Source organism: Gymnogyps californianus, unplaced genomic scaffold (genome assembly GCF_018139145.2).
Source record: "Gymnogyps californianus isolate 813 unplaced genomic scaffold, ASM1813914v2 HiC_scaffold_250, whole genome shotgun sequence".
Classification (NCBI taxonomy): Eukaryota; Metazoa; Chordata; class Aves; order Accipitriformes; family Cathartidae; genus Gymnogyps; species Gymnogyps californianus.
In genome coordinates, this window is record NW_026114131.1 from 1 (window position 1) to 16,447 (window position 16,447).

The 16,447-nt window shown below is 43.6% G+C and overlaps 1 pseudogene; it reads right to left on the minus strand.

Moving 5' to 3' along the window:
* Positions 1-1,011: 1,011 nt before the first annotated feature.
* Positions 1,012-16,357, minus strand: LOC127028182 (peptidylprolyl isomerase domain and WD repeat-containing protein 1-like; annotated as a pseudogene).
* Between the last annotated feature and the right edge of the window lie 90 nt (positions 16,358-16,447).

Genomic DNA, 16,447 nt, shown 5'->3' on the forward strand with positions numbered 1-16,447 from the left:
GAGCAGGTGGATGCCCAAAGGAGGCTGTGACCCTGTGGGAAGCCTGTGCTGGAGCAGGCTCCTGGCAGGACCTGTGGACCCGTGGAGAGAGGAGCCCACGCTGAAGCAGGTTTGCTGGCAGGACTTGTGACCCCACGGGGGACCCACGCTGGAGCAGTCTGTTCCTGAAGGACTGCGCCCTGTGGATGGGACCCACGCTGGAACAGTTCGTGGAGGACTGCAGCCCATGGGAAGGACTCCCGTTGGAGAAGTTCGTGAAGGACTGTCTCCCGTGGGAGGGACCCCACGCTGGAGCAGGGGAAGAGTGTGAGGAGGAAGGAGTGGCAGAGACAATGTGTGATGAACTGACCACAACCCCCATTCCCTGTCCCCCTGCACCGCTGTGGGGGAGGAGGTAGAGAATTCAGGAGTGAAGTTGAGCCCGGGAAGAAGGGAGGGATGGGGGGAAGGTGTTTTAAGATTTGGTTTTATTTCTCATTACCCTACTCTGATTTGACTGGTAATAAATTAAACTAATTTTTCCCCAAGTCGAGTCTGTTTTGCCCATGACGGTAATTGCTGAGTGATCTCCCTGTCCTTATCTCAACCCACGAGCCTTTCATTATATTTTCTCTCCCCTGTCCAGCTGAGGAGAGGAGTGATAGAGCAGCTTTGGTGGGCACCTGGCATCCAGCCAGGGTCAACCCACCACACTACCCAATAAAATCCCAACCACATGATCCACATTTACTTTGTTATCACATCCAGTTAGCCAGAGATGAATTGATGACACATTTTTAATATGAATATGCTTGCCATATTTTCTCCTCGTTTTACTAAGCTTTAAACTGCAACAACTCATTACTAAGCATGGGAATATCTTATCTACAGTCTAATTCAAGGCTCCCAAATAACAACAACAAAAAAAGATTAGAGACACCCACAGTCATATCAAGTTTTAAATATACTATAAATTTAACTGAATATAGACTTTGAAACAAATATATTTATCTCCATACGTCTCACTGGAACTTACCTGTTAGTCTCTACATTTATGACCTTAATGCCCAACATTGTTCCATAGAGAACAAAGTGTCCAGTTTCATCATATTAATTAATCTTATTGCATCCATTTTCTCCAGCTCACGCTCAACTGCCACATGTTGGCCAAACTCCATGTCTGGTAGTTGCTGTCTCATCTGCTGAAGTTCAGTAAACATCTAAAGAAAAAAAAATAAATCACTATTATATGAACATATTTTAAACTTTTGACCCAGCAAAACACCAATCCACATGCTTAGAAAATACAGAATTCAAGTGAGACTACTCCACTCAAACTTATTTGAAGAATTAAAATAAATACAAGTAATACTCCCTTTATTTTAATGACCTAATAGGCATGTTGTATTAGTAGGCTCAAGCAAAGAAAGAAAAGTGTGTAGCTGTCTAAAAGTTCTTAGAAGATTACAAATTTAATTATTTTCATTATTATGATGTTATTTGAAATAGGTATTTTCCCTAATTGCTTTCTAGTTAAAAGAAATCTAGCAGTATGAAAACACAGATGAAAATCAACAACTCAGTTTCACTGCATAACTAACATAAATTAGTAAGAATTAATTTTGGGGCAAAGCAATACAAGAAGCAAGGAAGAAAACATGGAAAACCTTTTCTGCAATAAAAATATAGCAATAAAGCTCAGCTTTAGAAACATGATAATATAGGTGAATGTGCTGGTAAATAAATTCAAATAAGTAGAGAAAAAAAGAAGCAAGACCAAACTCACACTCAGAGATTCATCAAAGACTTTCATGACCTTCCCCATCAAAAAAATGGAAAAACTTACACTGGATGGGTAAGCCTTGCATTTAGCAAATTCATATAGATCAGTATCTGTTTTATACTCCCAGTTCACATTCTTGGGAAATTTATATTCGTGAGGAGTACCAGTCCAGCACTCAATCATTCCAGATTTGGCAGAAGACACTACTACTTTGTAGATAGGGTTTAACCGTATCTGAGTAAGAGAGGATATATGGAATTTATCAAAAACATGAAGTGGCTGGTTATTTCCTCATCCATCATATATGAATATTTTTCCTGTGCTCTTCTCAGATGTTGCAACAGAAGATATGGCATGTCCAGGGCAATATACCCATTCACATTGGCCAGGGTAGTAGCTGCAACAAAGAGTAGAAGGAAAACAAAAAAAGAAAAAAAGAAAAAAAAAAAAAAAGAAACAAGAACAGGTTTTACTTAGATAAGAATAGTTACACTATAAACTTGAAATCAAATATCAGAAGTAAATTTTGAACTTTATTTACTAGTCTTGCTAATATCTGTCTTGCTAAAATTCAACAGTGTTATAACCAAGCTTTTCCAAGCAACACAAATCAGTGGATGTACGACAATTTCTGTTGCTTCCATATTGTTTCATAAAGAGGCTGTGACAGAAAGCAGAGGTAGAAGGTGGATATAAAAGAAAAATAAGGATGGAAATCCAGCTAAATAGCACCAGTGGCATTAAAGATTACTACTCAACTTCTATCACTCAATAGCATTTCTCTTCCATCTGTTAAGTGATTAATGCTTCAGTGCAAATGAAGACAACTGCACCTTTGCCATATACTTACAGAAAAGTACAACTAGGTCTTGCAAAAAAAAAAAATTATAATTTAATTATCAAGATGTAAGTAAAATTAAGACAATCACCCTATATTCAATAAGCGTTCTGAATGCATTTAAGAAGGAACTCATTTGCTACTAGCAAAAATGTACTCTACAAATAAAACGAGCCAGAGATACGGTCAATAATATAAGTTATGTCTGTTTTTAAAAAAAGTCTGTAACCAAAGATTCTGAGAACCAGAACTCAGAAACTAAATGACAGACCACAAAGAAATTATACAGTCTCCATAGGAAACTCGTATTTAGTATCCTTTCACAAATCAAACTAACAGATACTGAGGGACTGGCAGATGACAGACACTAATCATTTGGATTTGCAATGCCTGTCTGGTAAAGATTCTCAAACAGAGAAACATAATCAGAACTTTGTCTCAGGTTCCCTAGAAGAAATAGGATCAAATAAATAAATAAATAAGATGTTTCATTGATCTATGCGTCATTATCCAAAGTTTCTGTAGAAATAGCCACTCTTCTCCAGATCATTGATGGAAGCATAAAGCATAGGGATTTGCAGATAGCCACACTGTATAGATTAGTTAAAACTGAAAGGATCTGAAGAATTTGAGACAAAGCTAATCAACCATGCAACATAATGGCATATACCTATCAAAGCAGACAACACAAGATAATGTGAGCTGAAAAGATCACACAAAGCTTATGATTCTACATTAATCATTGCAAGCCTGAGCAAACAGCCATGAAAAAAACCTCAGTCAGGTCAACAGAAACTATCTGCTCAATAAACAGTAATGCAGAAGATAGAGCAACAAACATTAAATTTTAAAAGGCTATTCAGGACAATGCTTATATTACAGCTGTATACTTTTCTTCATTAAAGAGTTCACTTCAGGTCAAACCCAATTATCTCTGAAAAACAATATATGGGGAGAGGAGGGTCTAGATTACTGAGGTTGAAAAAAAACTATTCAAAGATAAATCAGGGACATACTATAGACAAATGTTATAGGTAGCATTCAGGGTATCCCTGAAGCAAAATGGATTTAAATTCTACCTCAGTTTTCCCTGAATTCTCAAACAGGAAAAAAATACACCTTCTATCGTAACATCAAATTAAGTGGGTTTTTTAATATTAAATTAATTTTATTTCATCCTATAATTTTACCAATTTTGTAGTGACAATACAGGGCTGCTAAGTAGAAAACATCAGCAAAAACAAAAGACTGGGGCTAACTGGAATTTTTCCACAGCACACAGCCAAGAGGGAATCAATTCCTATGGACTAAGTACGTTATCTGGAGGATGTTACTAAAACTATAACCAGCAAAGCAGCTAACATAAACATTTTTATAGGCATTCTGAAAACCTTTTTGTTGTTGTTGTTTATACTTTTATTCAGTTTCACAATTAACCAACAAATAGTAGACTATGTGGAATAAATGTTTTCCAATTTTAAAAGGCTTGTGGAAACATCAGTATTTCTACCAATTTTGGTATAGCATTCATTGATCCTCCTACTCTCCAAACCCACTCTTGTAACAGTGTGGGGCTTGTTTTCCTCTGGTATTGATATAATTCCAATAACATCCATTCCTATTTCTCCCAGATTCTTTAGCTACAGAAATCCTACAATAGCAAGACTAAGGAAAACAACAACGTTCTTTCTAACAGAAGAAAATTGCTATCCCTATGACAACAAATAAGACAATACATACAGGCCGAGTTCCTTCTCTACTGGAACTATTAGTTGGCTATAATTTTTAAATTCAGTGCCAAACAACAGAAGAAAAATTATGTCTAGCTAAGTATTTTGAGAAACACCACGTCTTTGTGCATAATATTTGACACTGAGGAAAGGCGTAGACCTACTCCACTCATACGTATTGTGCATACAGAGTCAAATTTTTCTATTCAGTCAGGCAGTCTCCAGCCACTGGATGCATTTTGGATAATGCAACTTACTTAGCTTCATCTGATTGGGGGAAAAAAAACCAAAAAAACTCAAATAAAACAAGTTATTTACCTCTTATGCAAAATAAACCTCATTTATAATCCTAAACATTTTCAAGAACTAAGTAACTTACCCAAGTTTCAGCATGTTGATCATATCAAAGTTGACTACGTCAAACACCTTCATTGCTTTGTCATCTCCAACTGAACAGAATAATGCGCCCTCCGAACTAACAGCAGTACTCTCAATATCACCTATTAAAAAAAGTTAACATACTATTAAGACACAGGAAAGGGACATCCTTCACTTCAATATTCCACAGGGAAAAAACCTACAGAGGTCTAAACCTGTTTCTCAGCTGTTTCTCCACCTTTTTTGACTTAAAAAACCCTACATGACTTTAATTAAAAACTAAAAAATAAAAAAATAAAAAAACCCACTTTGTATCCTATCACTGTTTAGAATCAGATACATGATAATGAACTACGTACCATCTACATAAATGAAAGATTATAATTACAATTATTTCATTTAAAATGTTCATTTAAAAAAATTGAGAACAACATTATGATAGGGTAAAAAATTATATGCTCTTTGGCTTGCATCTCTCAAAAGAGAAAAAGCAGCAGAACTCTATAAACTATTACAGTCCTGCTATTAACACACATAATACTCAAAATTACTCTGCAATTGAGCCTTCCACAAGTTTTTCACAATACTTATTTTTGCTTGGTAGGCTTCATTCTCACATTTTGTTTCTGTATGTAATGAGAAGCTGATAGTTAAGATTAAGAACCCACGATAATATTTTTTTTCTAACTCTAAAAAGAAACGGTACTTTTACTATCTATTATTATATATTTTACTTATTGTGACAATCTGCATATCAAACTGTTTTTTCCATCAGGCATATCATCATTTCTAATAGCAATGAGACCTTCATTTTCTGTCAGGCCTATTCAATGCCTATCACAGTAGAGAAGAGCTATGTGTACTTACTAACCCAGAAAATTGGGTTAAAATTCTTAATTGCAATTCAGCTGATAATCATGGCATTGATGCAGAAATTACTCTACAGTTGCAATAATTCCAGATGAAAATAACCATGCTGCGGGGGGGAGGGGAAATCTATGCAAAATAAGAATATTCACCACATCAAAGTGAAGAGACCTGACTCCGTGAAAAAAAGATGATAAGGGATGAAGGTACCTTTACTTAAAGTAACTTTTTTTTTTAAACTTCTCTGGATTTTATGTACCCTGTTCACTTGTTTTTAAATAGACAGTTTCTTCCTGTCTTAGACATTCTCCCCAAAGGTGGAGCACAAGGCAATGCAAAGGATGTAGGGGATATGTGCAGGAGGAGTCTGACATGTTTTATTCTCACCCTATCCCTCCTGCAGTTTGGGAGCAGAATGTAACAGGACAGGGGAATGAAGGAAGATAGGTAGATATCATTTAATCCCTGATTGCAGTAAATGAATCACAGAACCCCCCACAGGGGGGGGAAAAAGTGAGTTCCTTTATAGAAGAAAAAGCAACTTCTTACCTAAGTGGCTACGGAAGTGTTTAACAAACTCAATCCCTTCTTCTATTTTTTTCCAGAATTTTACATGTCCATCGTGACTGGCTGTTATGATAAAATCTGTCCTAGAATTACAAAAGAAAATTAAAAAGAAAAAAAATACACATATTACACACTTCCACACCACTTTCCTAATAAATAAATATTTTTTTATATATATGAGAAGAAAGCTATCTCCTCAATCTGTGCAGTTCTGCTGAATCATATTTTGTTCAGACAGTCAGTTTCTCTTATTACTGTAAATATTGCACATTGCAATAAGGATTTTAAGAACCCCTTTTAGTCTATTTAAACAATTTTTATATTGCTTCTCAGTACGCCCTTTCCTCTGCACTTAGTTTTCAAAAAATCTTAAAATACCACCTCTGGACATAATAACTTTCCATTATTAAACTTCTACAATGAAAACTTCCTAGCATATACAAAAATACATCTCTGACAATGAGATACAGTGGGGGAAAAAAAAGAAGACACTTAGTACATGCTACATGTGTAATAACATCTCTGTGCATGTAACTGCATTCATACATTGAAGCACATGGTAGATTTTCAAGATAAACATGTTCAAATTCAAGGACTAAACAGAATAAGAAGAAAAATGAGGAATTTTTTTTTTTCATAAAGGTGCATCTAGCTTCTGTTCTCCCTTAATTACCCTTGAATAGCTTACTCCCATTTTAGTCAAGAATATGCTAGGATTTTGTGCAAACATAATAAAAGGGGTTTCCACTGTGGCTTTGTGCTCAGACTTCTAGATTCTTGGTAGACTAAAGCCACTCAAACTCTGCTTTCGCCCATACAGATGCTGCCTTTTAAAGCGACTATTACCTTGGCTTTCTGAATGTATACAAAGAATTTCAGCACAACAATTTTTAAGGTACTGCCAGAAAACAGAAGATCAACCACATCTCATTTTCTTCCAAAGACAAATGTATCCCTGTTGTTGTTAAGAGATTCAAGGTCCCACTCAGGTATCGTAGCTTAAATTCTAAGCACTGGCATCTACCTATTTCATTGTTTAACTGGCCCACCTAAAATAATCTGGTTTTCTGGTTTTGTCTCTGATTTTTACATCCTAACTGTTAATACCTGTGCAATAGCATTTGTTACTGAACTGGCAGGCTTGCATCTGTGGAACAGTGTTAAACTCTGTCGTGGTTTAACCCCAGCCAGCAACTAAGCACCACGCAGCCGCTTCCCCCTTCCCCCTCCCAGTGGGGTGAGGAGGAGGAAAGAGGGGGGGGGGGGGGGGAAAAGTAAAACTCGTGGGTTGAGATAAGAACAGTTTAATAACTAAAGTAAAATATAATACTAACAATAGTAATAATGAAATATAATATAATAATAATAATAATAAAAAGGAATATAACAAAAAAGGAGGGGGAGGAAGGGAAAAAAACAAACAAACAAACAAACACAAAAAAAAACAAAACAAAAAAACCACCAGTGATGCACAATGCAATTGCTCACCACCCGCTGACTGATGCCCAGTTAGTTCCCGAGCCACGATCCGCGCCTCCCGGCCAACTCCCCCCTGTTTATATACTGGGCATGACGTTCCATGGTATGGAATACCCCTTTGGCTAGTTCGGGTCAGCTGCCCCGGCTCTGCTCCCTCCCAGCTTCTTGCACACCTGCTTGCTGGCAGAGCATGGGAAACTGAAAAGTCCTTGGCTTAAGATAAGCGCTACTTAGCAACAACTAAAACATCAGGGTGTTATCAACATCATTCTCACACTAAATCCAAAACCCAGCACTGTACCAGCTACTAAGAAGAAAATTAACTCTGTCCCAGCCGAAACCAGGACAATATCCACCCCTTATTCTATACCATTTACGTTATGCCCAGATCCCACACTTTCCAATACATTTCCAATTAATCACCATCACCTTTCCTGTCTTTTAATATATACATATAGATATCATTCCCGCGGTCTATGGGCCATCTCTATCAAATATCTGTTCAGTTCATTCAGTCCATGACTTTGAGCTCCATCTGTCATAACAGTCTGTCTGGGCAGGAGGGATGGTGCAAAGTCTGCTCAGTCGGCAGAGCAGGATTGGGCTTCGGTGTGATGTGGCAGGCAGGTGACATTGGGCGCAGCAGGAGGATGGTGTGTGGTGTCGGATTGTTGCATGCTGAAGTCAGTCCTGGTTCCATCACTACTGCACTTCACTCAGTACTTGTCAAAGTTCATTCTTCATTAATCTAAGGGATTCTTACTGTAATACCATTAATATAGCATATAACAGTTATAATAATGATGACATACAGTGGCAGGATTATATAGCATACAATTTAATCTATTAGCTGTTCTCGCCTAAAATCAAATCCCCTTGAGGCACACATCGGACTTCCCCATCCTTCCGCATCACCCACCAAGTGCACCCAGGCCCTTGAGCAAAAGCAATCCCACGAATGGGTTTGCCTTTGCCTGAGGCAGGAGCAACCCAGACTGTCTTCCCTAGCATATTTTTTATGTGCACTACAGGGACTTTATCCCCTTCTACAGCATGTAAAAGTTCTGGTTGGGCAGGGCCAGCTCGATTGACAGATCCTCTAGTGTTGACTAACCAGGTGGCCTTTGCTAGATGTGTATCCCAATGTTTGAAGGTCCCACCACCCATTGCTCTCAATGTAGTCTTTAACAACCCATTGTATCGCTCGATTTTCCCAGAGGCTGGTGCATGATAGGGGATGTGATACACCCACTCAATGCCATGCTCTTTGGCCCAGGTGTCTATGAGATTGTTCCGGAAATGAGTCCCGTTGTCTGACTCAATTCTTCCTGGGGTACCGTGTCGCCATAAGATTTGCTTCTCGAGGCCCAGGATAGTGTTCCGGGTGGTGGCATGGGGCACGGGATATGTTTCCAGCCATCCGGTGGTTGCTTCCACCATTGTAAGCACATGGCGCTTGCCTTGGTGGGTTTGTGGGAGTGTGATATAGTCAATCTGCCAGGCCTCTCCATATTTGTATTTCAGCCATCGTCCCCCATACCAAAGAGGCTTTAACTGCTTGGCTTGCTTAATTGCAGCGCATGTTTCACATTCATGGATGACCTGTGCGATAGTGTCCATGGTCAGGTCCACCCCTCGATCACGAGCCCATCTATATGTTGCATCTCTTCCCTGATGGCCTGAGGTGTCATGGGCCCACCGAGCCATGAATAATTCACCCTTATGCTGCCAATCCAGATCTACCTGAGCTACTTCAATCCTAGCAGCCTTGTCTACCTGTTGGTTGTTTTGATGTTCTTCAGTGGCCCGACTCTTAGGTACATGGGCATCTACATGACGTACTTTCACAACCAGGTTCTCTAGCCGGGCAGCAATATCTTGCCACAATGGGGCAGCCCAGATGGGTTTCCCTCTGCGTTGCCAGTTACTCCGCTTCCATTGCTGCAACCACCCCCACAGAGCATTTGCCACCATCCATGAGTCAGTAGAGAGATAAAGTATTGGCCATTTTTCTCGTTCAGCAATGCCTAAAGCCAGCTGGATGGCTTTCACCTCTGCAAACTGACTCAATTCACCTTCTCCTTCAGCAGTTTCTGCAACTTGTCCTATAGGACTCCATACAGCCGCCTTCCACCTCCGATGCTTTCCTACAATGCGACAGGACCCATCAGTGAACAGGGCATATTGCCTCTCATTTTCTGGCAGTTTATTATACAGTGGGGCCTCTTCAGCACCCGTCACCTCCTCCTCTGGCGATATTCCAAAATCTTTGCCTTCTGGCCAGTCCGTGATCACTTCCAGAATTCCTGGGCGACTGGGGTTTCCTATTCGACTTCATTGTGTGATCAGTGCAACCCACTTACTCCATGTAGCATCAGTTGCATGATGTGTAGAAGGGACCTTCCCTTTGAACATCCAGCCCAGCACCGGCAGTCGGGGTGCTAAGAGGAGCTGTGTTTCAGTACCAACCACTTCTGAGGCAGCTCGAACTCCTTCATATGCTGCTAATATCTCCTTTTCAGTTGGAGTATAGCGGGCCTCACATCCTCGATATCCCCAACTCCAAAACCCTAGAGGTCGACCTCGGGTCTCCCCAGGTGCTTTCTGCCAGAGACTCCAGGTAGGGCCATTCTCCCCGGCTGCGGTGCAGAGCACATTTTTAACATCTGGTCCTGCCCGGACTGGCCCAAGGGCTACTGCATGAACTATCTCCCGTTTAATCTGTTCAAAGGCTTGTTGTTGCTCAGGGCCCCATTTAAAATCATTCTTCTTCCGGGTCACTTGATAGAGAGGGCTTACAATCAGACTCTAATTTGGAATATGCATTCTCCAAAAACCCACAACCCCTAAGAAAGCCTGTGTTTCCTGTTTACTAGTCGGTGGAGACATAGCTGCTATTTTGTTGATCACATCCATTGGGATGTGACGACGTCCGTCTTGCCATTTTATTCCTAAAAACTGGATCTCCTGTGCGGGTCCCTTCACCTTACTCTGTTTTATGGCAAAACCGGCTTTCAGAAGGATTTGGATTATTTTCTCCCCTTTCTCAAAAACTTCTTCTGCTGTGCTGCCCCATACGATGATGTCATCAATGTACTGCAGGTGTTCTGGAGCTTCACCTTTTTCCAGTGCAGTCTGGATCAGTCCATGGCAAATGGTGGGGCTGTGTTTCCACCCCTGGGGCAGTCGATTCCAGGTGTACTGGACGCCCCTCCAAGTGAAAGCAAACTGTGGCCGGCACTCTGCTGCCAAAGGGATTGAGAAAAATGCATTAGCGATATCACTTGTGGCGTACCACTTGGCTGCCTTTGACTCCAGTTCATATTGAAGTTCTAGCATGTCTGGCACGGCAGCACTCAGCGGTGGTGTGACTTCATTCAGGCCACGATAGTCTACTGTTAGTCTCCATTCTCCATTAGACTTTCGCACTGGCCATATGGGGCTGTTAAAGGGTGAGCGAGTCCTGCTGATCACTCCTTGGCTCTCCAGTCGACGAATCAGCATATGGATGGGAATCAGGGAGTCTCGGTTGGTGCGATATTGCCACTGGTGCACCCTTGTGGTAGCGATCGGCACCTGTTGTTCTTCGACCCTCAGCAACCCCACAACCGAAGGGTCCTCAGAGAGTCCGGGCAAGGTGGACAACTGTTCAATTCCCTCTGTCTCCAAGGCAGCTATACCAAAGCCCACCGGTACCCCTTTGGGTCCTTGAAATACCCTCTCCTGAGATAGTCTATGCCAAGGATGCATGGGGCCTCTGGGCCAGTCACAATGGGGTGTTTCTGCCACTCATTCCCAGTTAGGCTCACTTCAGCCTCCAAGACAGTTAGCTGTTGGGATCCCCCTGTCACCCCAGAATACAGATGGGTTCTGCCCCTTTATAGCTTGATGGCATTAGGGTACACTGTGCACCGGTGTCCACTAGAGCCTTATACTCCTGTGGGTCTGATGTGCCAGGCCATCGAATCCACACAGTCCAGTAAACCCGGTTGTCCCTTTCCTCCACCTGGCTGGAGGCAGGGCCCCTCTAATCCTGGTCAGAGTATTTGTTACTCACTTCTTGTAAAAATGACTTAGAGGTCCCTTCAAGAGGGTCAGAAGCCCTTCTACTTTGTCTGGCAACCGGAGCGGCATCTTTCCTGGAAGAATCCCCTTTTCTGGTTGTTTTTCCTTTCAATTCACGTACCCGTGCATCTAGGACCGAGGTAGGTTTTCCATCCCACTTCCTCATGTCCTCTCTGTGGTCACGCAGGTAAAACCACAGGGTACCCCGTGGTGTGTACTTTCTATATTCTCTCTCTTGATCAGAGGAACGCTCACTCCTAATAGCTGAGATATTGGTCTGTACAGGTGGGGAGTAGGACTTTTCGATCAGTTCGATCTGTTCTTCGGACTTTTCGGACAGTTTTTCCACAGCCGAGACACAGGCTTGTAGGGAGGAAGAGAGATTTTCTTCGTATTGCCGGAGTTGGCGAGCCATTTCATCCACTGTCGGTGCCTCTTCGTCTTTCCAAGTTAGTACTGCCAATGCATTGGCATACGATGATGGTGCGCTCCGTACAAACTTCCGCCACATGGGTCGTGTGCATTGGACTTCATCTGGATCTCTGGGTAATTGTGCATTGTCTGGGTCATAATAAATCATCTCTAGCATGGCTAATTCCCTCAGGTACTGGATACCTCTTTCCATGGTGGTCCACTTGCCTGGTTGACATATAACATCTTCCTTGAAGGGATACCTTTCCTTCACACTTGACAGGAGTCGCCTCCAGAGGCTGAGGGCTTGTGTCCCTTTTCCAATCGCCTTATCAATGCCACCTTCCCTAGCAAGTGATCCCAATTGCTTGGCTTCCTTACCCTCTAATTCCAGGCTACTAGCCCCATTGTCCCAGCATCGGAGCAGCCAGGTGATAATGTGCTCACCTGGACAATTGCTGAAATCTTTTCACATATCCCGCAGCTCACTCAAGGATAGGGATCGGGTGATTATCTCTGGTTCTGCCTCTTCCTCCTGTTCTCGTGATGACCCTGGTTCATCTTCATCCTTCGCTAAACGAACTGATTTTTTTGTATATTTCTTCTTCTGTATAGGAGCGACTGATACCGGCATGGGTTGGTTCTCTGGATCAGCTGCAGTGCCCGTCACAGGCGTTGCAGTAACCGTAGTACCTGTTGCCGGGGCCGGAGAGGCTGCAGTGTCTGTCACGGGGGTCGGAGTGGCTGCAGCGTCTGTTGCTGGGGTCGGAGTGGCTGCAGTGCCTGTCGCCGGGGCTGGAGGGGCTGCAGTGGCTGTCATCTTGTTGTCAGATCCAGAGACCTTCGCTTCCCCTTGAATAGTGTTAAACAGAGCTCGGTAGGCATGAGCCAGGCCCCAGCACATTGCAGTGATTTGTGTCTCCCTGGAATTGTCGGGGTGACAGCATACTTTTTCCAAATGTTCTACTAGTTTTTCAGGATTCTGCACTTGTTCAAGGGTGAAGTTCCAAAACACTGGAGGTCCCCACCGTCCTAGGCATTTACTCATGCTACCCCACACACCCTGCCACTCATAACTCTGCAGCTTTGGGGCAGATCTCTTTGGGGCAGATCTCCTAAATAGTTGTTTAACCCTGAACAAGACCTGAACCACATTCAGGAACAAGCTAGTGCCTAGCTATAGGACTATGTTTCAACATTCCAAGGATATTCAAAATTTTCGAAATGCTCAAACACTACTGTAATTAGCCTGGAGGAGGAGGGGAAGGTGAAGGAAGGTGTCTCCCCCATAGATTGGCTCCCCGAGGAGGAAAGGGAAAGGGTGTAATTATTAACAGTTTCCGCTAGATAGCTCCCAAAGTACAGAGATAACGGCAATGCTGAGTACAAATACCGGATTAGTCCCACAACCAATAATTTTATCGTACCATAAACCAGTGTTACATAGTAAAGCAAAGCGAAAACCTTAATCCACCTCACCTTATGGGTGATAAGCAGCAGCACAGGGACTATATACGGCAAGTGAGGTGATACATAACACAACTCTAAGAACGAACACCACAACTCTAAGAGCCAATAACCCAACATTGTGACCGGCGACCACTAAACTAATACAATACAACAAATAACAAATTCGTTTTAACACGCTCTGGTCAGATCTGTCGTTATCTCAACCCTTTACGCCCCACGTTGGGCGCCAAAAACTGTCGTGGTTTAACCCCAGCCAGCAACTCAGCACCACGCAGCCGCTTCCCCCTTCCCCCTCCCAGTGGGGTGAGGAGGAGGAAAGAGGGGAAAAAAAAAAAAAAAGTAAAACTCGTGGGTTGAGATAAGAACAGTTTAATAACTAAAGTAAAATATAATACTAACAATAGTAATAATGAAATATAATATTATAATAATAGTAATAAAAGGAATATAACAAAAAAGGAGGGGGAGGAAGGGAAAAAAAAACAAACAAACAAACACCAAAAAAAAAAAACCACCAGTGATGCACAATGCAATTGCTCACCACCTGCTGACCGATGCCCAGTTAGTTCCCAAGCCACGATCCGCGCCTCCCGGCCAACTCCCCCTGTTTATATACTGGGCATGACGTTCCATGGTATGGAATACCCCTTTGGCTAGTTCGGGTCAGCTGCCCCGGCTCTGCTCCCTCCCAGCTTCTTGCACACCTGCTTGCTGGCAGAGCATGGGAAACTGAAAAGCCCTTGGCTTAAGATAAGCGCTCCTTAGCAACAACTAAAACATCAGTGTGTTATCAACATCATTCTCACACTAAATCCAAAACCCAGCACTGTACCAGCTACTAAGAAGAAAATTAACTCTGTCCCAGCCGAAACCAGGACACTCACATTTACATTACGATCATAGCCACAGAGCTTTGAGTTGCTGGACACATCCATATGTGGACACATCAATACCTGTGCTGGTTTTGGCTGGGGTAGAGTTGATTTTCTTCATAGCAGCTAGTATGGGGCTATGTTTTGGATTTGTGCTGGAAACAGTGTTGATAACACAGGGATGTTTTAGCTATTGCTGAGCAGTGCTTACACAGAGTCAAGGCCTTTTCTGCTTCTCACACTGCCCAGCCAGCAAGGGGTGCACAAGAAGCTGGGAGGGGACACAGCCGGGACAGCTGACCCCAACTGGCCAAAGGGATATTCCATACCATAGGACGTCATGCTCAGCATATAAAGCTGGGGGAAGAAGAAGGAAGGGGGGAAATGTTTGGAGTTATGGCATTTGTCTTCCCAAGTAACCATTACGCGTGATGGAGCCCTGCTTTCCTGGAGATGGCTGAACATCTGCCTGCCGATGGGAAGCAGTGAATGAATTCCTTGTTTTGCTTTGCTTGTGTGCGTGGCTTTTGCTTTCCCTATTAAACTGTCTTTATCTCAACCCATGAGTTTTCTCACTTTTACCCTTCCGATTCTCTCCCCCATCCCATTGTGGGGGCAGTGAGCGAGCAACTGTGTGGGGCTTAGTTGCTGGCTGGGGTTAAACCACGACAATACCATATGTCAAAACACAGCCTAGAGGCTTCTCCTACTCCTTCAGCTTAGGGCAGTGATCCAGAACAGTTAATTCCACAGCTGTAAGCAGCACAGCTTCAGTAATACAGACGCTGCAATGCAGTGCCTCTTAGCCTAAGGGTGTCTTCCCGATGAAGTAGAAATATGGTGTCCCTGGCCTATAATTCTGCACAGTGGTCAACTGCACCCAAGAAATCCCCCCACAGCTCCGCAGAAAGCTCAGTCATTTTATGTACGAGACACCGCTTCAGGCAACAAGTTTCCACCCAAACACGAACACGCCCACCCGTGCCCCCCCCGCTCCCCGGGGAGCGGGGGAACCGACCAAGGGCGCTCCAACTGCCAGGCGCCCCCACCTCGGGACCGCTCCCGTTCCCGGTGGGGCCTGCGACCTCGACGCGAGTCCAGCGCTCAGGACTCGGCCCGAGGCAGTGCCGTGGACGCCTCACGGACTCCCACCCCACGCCCCAGAGAAGAGACAGGCGGGCGAAGGCTCCATTCTTCCTGTTGACCTGTCCTCTTTTTCGCCTGCGCGGTCTTCCCTGGGAGTGGTCCGGCACAGCTAGTGAGCGCGGAGCGAGCGTAGACGGGGACGTGGGCCGGGCAGAACTGAGCGGAGCTGCCATGGTAATGGGCGGGAAGGGGGCGGTGGCGGTCATGGGCCTCTGCTCCTCGGGCCACCCGGGCGCCCTGAGTGTCGCCGCCGGCCCGAGGGGAGCTCCTGGGTTTTGGCGACTGAGCGGAGCAGCTCCTTGCCCGTGGAGCCGGGGCAGCCGCGGCGCCTCGGGGGGGGGCTCGCGGCCGTTAGGCCTGCGGGGGTGCTGGGGCGGGAGCGAGCTGGCCCCTACGGCTATGTCCGCCTGTTCCTGCATGGGAAAAGGATAGACTCAGCCCTAGCGTACGAGTCATAATCTCCTTTCCCATGTTTTCCTGTCGCTGGCTGTAGTTCCGGAGTTTATGTTAGGGAGAATGGGAGCTCCCTGTCTAACCTTTTTTGTGATGTTATTTGTATCCTGCTTTTATTACTCTCTTTCCTAAGGTGAACTCCCGGTTTTCAGTCTTTTTTTTTTTTTTCCCCTGTCGGTTTTCCCAGGGCTGCTGTTACTTTCCTTTCTCATCTCTGAATTTCTTCCACTAGTTGGTCGTTTTGTATTTGTTGACATGAGACGCTTCCCATAAAGCTTACCTATTCCCTTGCCTAGTACAGAGCTCTCTTCAATTTCATGATCTCTTCTAGTTCTGACGAATATAATGTGCCGTTTGCACACTACTTGTTAATATTCCTTATCCACGAGTGAAAGGTGAGAACTTTACA